The sequence below is a fragment of the Stomoxys calcitrans genome, chromosome 2 (assembly GCF_963082655.1).
Source record: "Stomoxys calcitrans chromosome 2, idStoCalc2.1, whole genome shotgun sequence".
NCBI lineage: Eukaryota > Metazoa > Arthropoda > Insecta > Diptera > Muscidae > Stomoxys > Stomoxys calcitrans.
Genome location: NC_081553.1, coordinates 75,945,908 through 75,953,656, shown reverse-complemented (window position 1 = coordinate 75,953,656; position 7,749 = coordinate 75,945,908).

The following is a 7,749-nucleotide window of genomic DNA, read 5'->3' as shown; positions in this document are numbered from 1 at the left end:
CACTATATTGTTTTATTTGACGTCCCAATACGTGTGCATAATTTCATCAAAGTGGGGCAAGTTGGAGATATAGCTCCGATATATATCATTCATCCTATATGGCCTTTTAAGGATGTACAAGCTACAATTTTGGTCCAATTTTAACAAAATTATTGTCTCTTCATATGCCAAATCATGACAATCGATTGTTCCAGGCTCGTTAGAGTAATATTTGGTTTGGAGTTATATTTGGTGCGCGAAGAACAATTATGCGCTACAACATACAAAATTCGGTTCGTACATACGTGCATATATCCCAAGATTTAGAATTCCCTTGATTTGAGTCTCAAGACCTCCCACATCAATATGGCTTCGAACCAGGTACCAAACGAATTATTTTCTACGAAAATTCCTTTTAATTATAATATATTTGATTAACTTCATTTTAAACCCCATCTTCATTTAAAATGTGTTATGTATGTATATGCATGGTAATGTTGTTGCTCTATTGAGATGGAGAAACTTTGATGCTTTAATCGGATTACTCTGAATTCGAAGGCACAAATGATACGCTTTCAAAAATAAAGTTCTCATCAACATTACCAATGAAAACTTCTGTCGAAAAACTATTTACCCATGCAAAGAGTCTCTTGTTGCATAAATTGATGCTTAATGCCGCATACAGAACATCGTTAATGTATCAGGCCCTCCACCCCCAAAGTTAAGTGAGTTGTTCTTGAAGAACCTTTTCGAACTGTCGAAAAACTACTCCAACTATTTGCAACTAGTTACTCCAAGGCCTCCATCAATGTTGGCCAAAATCGACAAGTTAATTTAAATAATTTATTGGCATCATTTAGTCGCTGAAAAGCTGGTGAATTAAATCCAGCATTCGACACACAAATGGAAATGTAATTAAAACAAGTGCGCCCGCCATTGCTGCTTTACTTTTGTGAAATACATTTCATTAAATAGATTACAATCGCTAGCGAGCAAAAACAATTTCGTTGCAGATAAGTCCATTTGAACAGAGTGTGGCAGTCAGCAGGACGGAGCGAGTGAGGCAGCTGAGTGACATGTGAAATGGCAAACAACAACAAAAACGAAAACTAAACCTCGAAACTCGAAAAACAAAGTCAAATAAAACTCTAACTTGTTACTTATTTAATGTTGCTAAGTGGGTCATGATAAACTTTTTTGATATTTACCCAGAGACTCTAGATTGGATATAGAGAAAGTAAAAACAGTTTTAAACAGCATCATTTGTCGATTAAAGTTGGCAATTTGGAAATAATTAGACTAAAGGAATAGGGATATAGATATCAAAGCAATTTAGCATTAGTAGTAACCCAGTTGTCCAGCTAGTAACCAGTTGGCACCATCATTTAGTTCTGTAGCTAACTTTTAAAGCCAATGTTGTCTCTGCAGTTCCATTTTATGCAAAAATTCTAAGAAATGTAGTTATTTATGCATTTGGCTCTCAAAAACTATTTACGGAACTAGTAGCAGGTATTGTTGAAAGGGGTCGGTTTAAAAAAATGATCGTGCTTGCGATAAAGAATTTGCACCACCAAAAATTCAGATTCAAGTACCCAGGTCGGTAAAATATTTTAGAAAATTCGGCGAAGTTTTTTATGTATTTCTCATTAAAATTTTGTACAAAAAGGGATTTCTATAATATTTTAAATATAATTTAATTGAAAAACTTTTTGATGTTAAGTAATGCTTATTGCGTTATTACATCATTAACAATGTGATGTCGGTAGGCTAGAGGATGCGTGGAAGACTACCAAATATAAAATGATGAGTTCAAATCCCCTAGTAGGCGACTGAAAAAAACTTCCAAATCGTTTAAGTATAGAGAGTGATAAACAATAAACCGAGAGCAAGAAGAAATATATGTTTATACCCTCCACCATAAGATGGGGGTATACTAATTTTGTCATTCTGTTCTTGATCGTCGCGACATTTTATGTCGATCTAGCCATGTCCGTCCGTCTGTCCGTCCGTCCGTCCATCTGTCTGCCGAAAGCACGCTAACTTCCGAAGGAGTAAAGCTAGCCGCTTGAAATTTTGTCGGTCGGTTGGTATTGTAAATGGGCCATATCGGTCCATGTTTTGATATAGCTGCCATATAAACCGATCTTGGGTCTTGACTTCTTGAGCCTCTAGAGTGCGCAATTCTTATCCGATTGGAATGAAATTTTGCACGACGTATTTTGTTATGATATCCAATAAATGTGCCATGTATGGTTCAAATCGGTCCATAACCTGATATAGCTGCCATATAAACCGATCTTGGGTATTGACTTCTTGAGCCTCTAGAGTGCGCAATTCTTATCCGATTGGAATGAAATTTTGCACGACGTGTTTTGTTATGATATCCAACAACTGTGCCAAGTATGGTTCAAATCGGACCATAACCTGATATAGCTGTCATATAAACCGATCTTGGGTCTTGACTTCTTGAGCCTCTAGAGTGTGCAATTCTTGTCCGATTGGAATGAAATTTTGTACGACAGATTCTCTCATGACCATCATCATACGTGTTTATTATGGTCTGAATCGGTCTATAGCCCGATACAGCTCCCATATAAATCGATCTCTCTATTTTACTTCTTGAGCCCCCAAAGGGCGCAATTCTTATTCGAATTGGCTGACATTTACACAGGTCTCCAACATGTAATAACATGTAATAATGGCAGAGCAAATCTTTTCTTATATCCTTTTTTGCCTAAGAAGAGATGCCGGGAGAAGAACTCGGCAAATGCGATCCATGGTGGAGGGTATATAAGATTCGGTCCGGCCGAAATTAGCACGCTTTTACTTGTTTTTTTTTTTTTATCAAATAGAGACAAATGTCCAAAGAAATCAATTACGAAACTAGTTTGTTGTAATTAGCAGAAGAACTAGTTCCAGGGTCAACTATTTACTCCAATAATAAACCCATATTAAATTCACTAGTTGTTTACACTGAAAGTAAACAAAAGTGGAACTTGTCCTTATTACTTTGGAGCTAGTGAATAAGCTGGTTTGGAACTAGTGGCCTGGACTACTGGGAAGAGACATACTGGACTCAGACCAAGATCCCTCTGCACTCATCCAATCTATGTCGCCGATTCCTGGATCTGGATATTCAACAGAATCAAACTGACGAGATATAGAAAACACACACTGCTACAACAAGAACCACCATTGGTACTACCATTAGTAGACTTTAAGTGACGGGCAATCATGATTGCACAAATTGTTTCAAAGGAAAATTTCATTGAAATGTTGTTGTTCGAAAAATGTCATTTAAAATTTTACTTTTTATACCCACCACCATAGGACTTATCTAGTCATTCCGTTTGTAACACCTCGAAATCTTGATCTAGGACCCCATAAAGTATTGTACATATATTTTTGATCGTCTCGTCATTCTGAGTCGAACAAGTCATGTCCGTCCGTCTGACGAAAGCACAATAGCGGTCGAACGCGTGAAGCTGGAAATTTTGCACAGATACTCTACATTAATGTAGGTCGTGGGCGATTGCAAATGGGCCCCATCGGTTCAGATTTAGATATAGCTCCCATATAAACCGATCTCCCGATTAGATTTCTTGACCCATTGGAAGCTGCAATTTTTGTCCGATTTGGCTGAAATTTTGCATAACGTGTTCTGATATGACTTCCAATAAGTGTTCTAAGTACGGTCCAAATCGGTCAAGAACCTGATATAGGTCCCTTAAAAACCGGTCTCCCAATTTGATATTGAGCCCCTGGAAACCGCAATTTTCCGATTTAGCTGAAATTTTGCACATAGTATTCTTTTATGAATCTCAACAACTGTGCTAAGTATGGTTAAAATTGGTTAAGAACAGGATATAGCTCCAATATAAACCGATCTCCCGATTTGACTTCTTGATCCCTTACAAACCGCAATTTTGGCTAAAATTTCCGATCCGATTTGGCTAAAATGTTGCGTACAGTGCTCTGTTATGAGTCTCAACAACTGTACCAAGTACGGTCCAAATCGGTCAATAACGAGATAAAGCTTCCATATTTTAGCAAAATCCATGGTGGTGGGTTCCCAAGATTCGGCCCGGCCGAACTTAGCACGCTTTTACTTGTTTTATGTTATGTCTGCATTGACTAGTTTAGCTCATGTCGTTTTGAAAAACATCTCGAACGGTCACACTAGTTGCGATGTTTTGGAAATTGTATTTTTTCAAACTCCATAAATGTTTTGATGCACTATTGTTAGATTTATTTTTTCTTGCTTTAAGACACGTATTGACTTGGATTGTGCGGAAAATGTTGCTTAACATCAATTAGGTTAGACAGTGGAATGCTCCATACGGAGCAGTTGCAATGGCGGAGCAGTTGCAATCGAGAGTCTCAGTAAGAGGACGGGCGGCACCGGATCCTGCACAAATACTGAATTCTATGATGCTCGATATGGCAAGGCGTATTATTGGCGTTTTTACATAACCAATTGCCACTGTTCCCTCGGCGATTGGCCCTTTGGACCGGAACGAGTTTGCTCACCTACAGGAGCTTAAAGAGAATCGCGCCTCCACATGAAAATGTGGTTACCACAACAACAACCTAAGCCAGTAATCGGTTTGTGCGCTCTGAAAACTTAAAACTAACCTCGAAAAAGAAATGTTAGGTTAGGAATTCCGTACTACTTACAACAAAATCCTTAATTGTTTTGCCTACAACTCTCCTAAGTTGGTTCATGTCTGGTATTGTGTCCCCACTTAAGTACCAGTATCTGTTAGCCGCGAAAGCCGGTCAATGCCATAGGAAATTCTCTCATGCGATCGTCGCCCACGCCCTTAACTCGGACTGAGTCGACCCGAAAGGCTTCGGGTTAACCAAGTTTAATGACGGCAGTCCTCTGACCTTCACTGCCCAATCATTTTCCCTTTCATTCCCCCTTGTTATGGCGCCGCACCAAAACGATACAGACTGTGCCATTCTCAGAGAAGACGTTAATTTCCTTTTTAGACTGTTCGTGACCTTACCGTCCCGGTTGTTATGGCCCTTATGGCCATTTTAGTGACCGTAAAGATGTTCACACTCGACATTCTCGCGTTAGCACCACACCACCTCACGCATTCCGTCATTGCCCGGATCTCCGCCTGCAGGACCGTTTTATCGTCAGGTAGTCTAAATCAGATCTCAGTCCTTGCTTTGATCCATCCGTGTAACATGATCTTCCAGATGGCAATACTAGCGTTCCTGTTGTGGTTAGATTGATCATCACATATGGGTACGCGGTATGATGGAAAAGGTACAGGGTATTGTGACGGCGCTGATGTTGGGGGCGAGGAGGAGTGCACCAAGAACAATACTCAATTCGATTCTTGATCTGAGACCTTTCCACTTATACGTGGAGGGCGTTGCATTGAGTATATTCTTCTGACTGAGATAGTAAGTGATATGCGCTCATCTGATTTCGGTCGTCCCCGATGGCGTGCGACGACTACTTGGCATTGGCAACGCGACGGCCTGTATGCCGGACGAATCTTTCTTAGTTGGCGACTTGGAGTTTATTTTTTCGGAGAGGTAGCTTTGGACTGGGGGCGTCGCGAACTTCTCCAGTCCCTCAATTTATACGGACGCTAACCTTCGAAGGAGCAAAGCTAGCCGCTTGAAATTTTGCACAAACACTTCTTATTAGTGTAGGTCGGTTGGGATTATAAAAGGGCTATATCGGTCCACGCTTTGATATAGCTGCCATATAAACCGATTTGGGATATTGACTTCTTGAGCCGCAAGAGGGCACAAATCTTATTCGATTTAGCTGAAATTTTGCATGAGGTGTTTTATTATGACTTCGAACAACTGTGCTAAGTAAGGTTGAAATCGGTCCATAACCTTATATAGCTGCCATTTAAACCGATCTGGGGTCTTGACTTTTTGAGCCTCTAGAGGATGCAACTATTATCCGATTTGGCTGAAATTTTGTATGAGGTGTTTTTTAATGACTTTCAACAACTGTGCTAAGAATAGTTCAAATCGGTCCATAACCTGATACAGCTGCCATATAAACCGATCTGGGGTCTTGACTTCTTGAGCCACTAGAGGGAGCAATTACTATCCGATTTAGGTGGAATTTTGTACAAAGGCTTCTCTCATGACCTTTAACTTACGTGTCAAAAATTACATGAATCGATTTATAGCCTTATACAGCTCCCCTATAAACCGATCTCCCTATTTTACTTCTTCAGCCCCTAAAGTGCGCAATTCTTACTAGATTTGACTGAAATTTTATACAATGACTTCTACTATGGTCTCCAATGTTTAGTTCAATTATGGTCCGAAATGAACCATAACTTGATATTATTCCAATATTTATAACATAGCAATTCTTTTCTTTTATCCTTTGTTTGCCTAAAATAAGATACCGTGGCAAGAGCTCGACAAAGATTCGGCCCGGCCGAACTTAGCACGCTTTTACTTGTTTATTTTACTATTAAATTTTTCTACCTTCACATAAATTCAACGTAGTTTCTTACATCTCACATCTCATCGCTTTGGTTATATATTTTCTCCAGCAGATAATAGTAAATGAGTTTTTTAGTGTCTTTAATAGCCGCTGCAGTGATTACTGTTCCCAAAGAGTCATTGGATATAGTTTGAACTACTAGCAGTTCATATTCGTGTCTGTGTATTGGTGAAGCAAGTGGTCGCTAATGCACTTAAACATTTACAACTACACAGGCAACAGCCAATTGCCAAAAAAAAAACAATGCACTTTCGCTTCAATAATAAAAACAACAACAACACAAAAAGGCGTTAAGTTTAGTAGCCTGCGGCCAGTCATCCAGGCGAGAAATAATGCCTGCAGAAAATATAGAACGCGTTTGTGAAAAATATGCATTTCTGCAGGCAGTGGAGCGTGTAATGGTATTGGTTGATAACTTAATTACATTTTTCGACATTTACGAAGGAGAGTAATGTGTTTCCTTGGTTTTGTTCGTTAGATTTACACACAGGCAAAGGACCGACAAACTAAATTCAGATCCAGCTCAGCTGAATAAAATAACAACGTACACAAAACGAAGGAGCAGAAATAAAATTGCACTCCTCAACTATCACACCGGCTGTGGATGAGATGCTATGGTCAAGGTACAGACCCAAATGCTGTTACTGGTGGATGTCGACTTTTCCAACCCCTCCATAAAGAAAATTTCAACGAATTTTCTTCCAGGGCCACAATTGATATAAGATTTTTGTATTTATTATCTGTAAATTTTTTTCTAAAAACTAAATTTCTGAGAGATATTACCTAAAAGAAAATTTCTCTAGACAAAAAATTCGTCAAAAATTTTCTCTATAGCAAAATAATCAGACAAATTTTCTCCAAAAAAATTTGCGTAAAGTTTTCTCTAGGGACAAAATTTTAAAGAAAATGAGAAATTGAGAAATTTCCTCTTGAAGAAAATATTCCTGAAAAATTTTCTCAAAAGAAAAAAATAATGAAAAATTTTCTCTAAAGCAAAAAGTTCTTCGAAATTTTCTCTAAAATAATTCGCGTCAAATTTTCTCTAAAGACAATTTTTCAAAGAAGTTTTTTCTAAAGAAAAAATTCTTGTGAAATTTTCTCTAAAGAAAACCTGCTGATGCCAACTACCAAGATTTAGCCTTAATACAATATAGGACGTTATCTTGTGTAGGCTATAATATTCATGTACATTTTTCTCAAAAGTAAAAATTCATGAAAAATTTTCTCTGAAGCAAAATATTCTGACAAATTTTCTCTAAAAAAATTTGCGT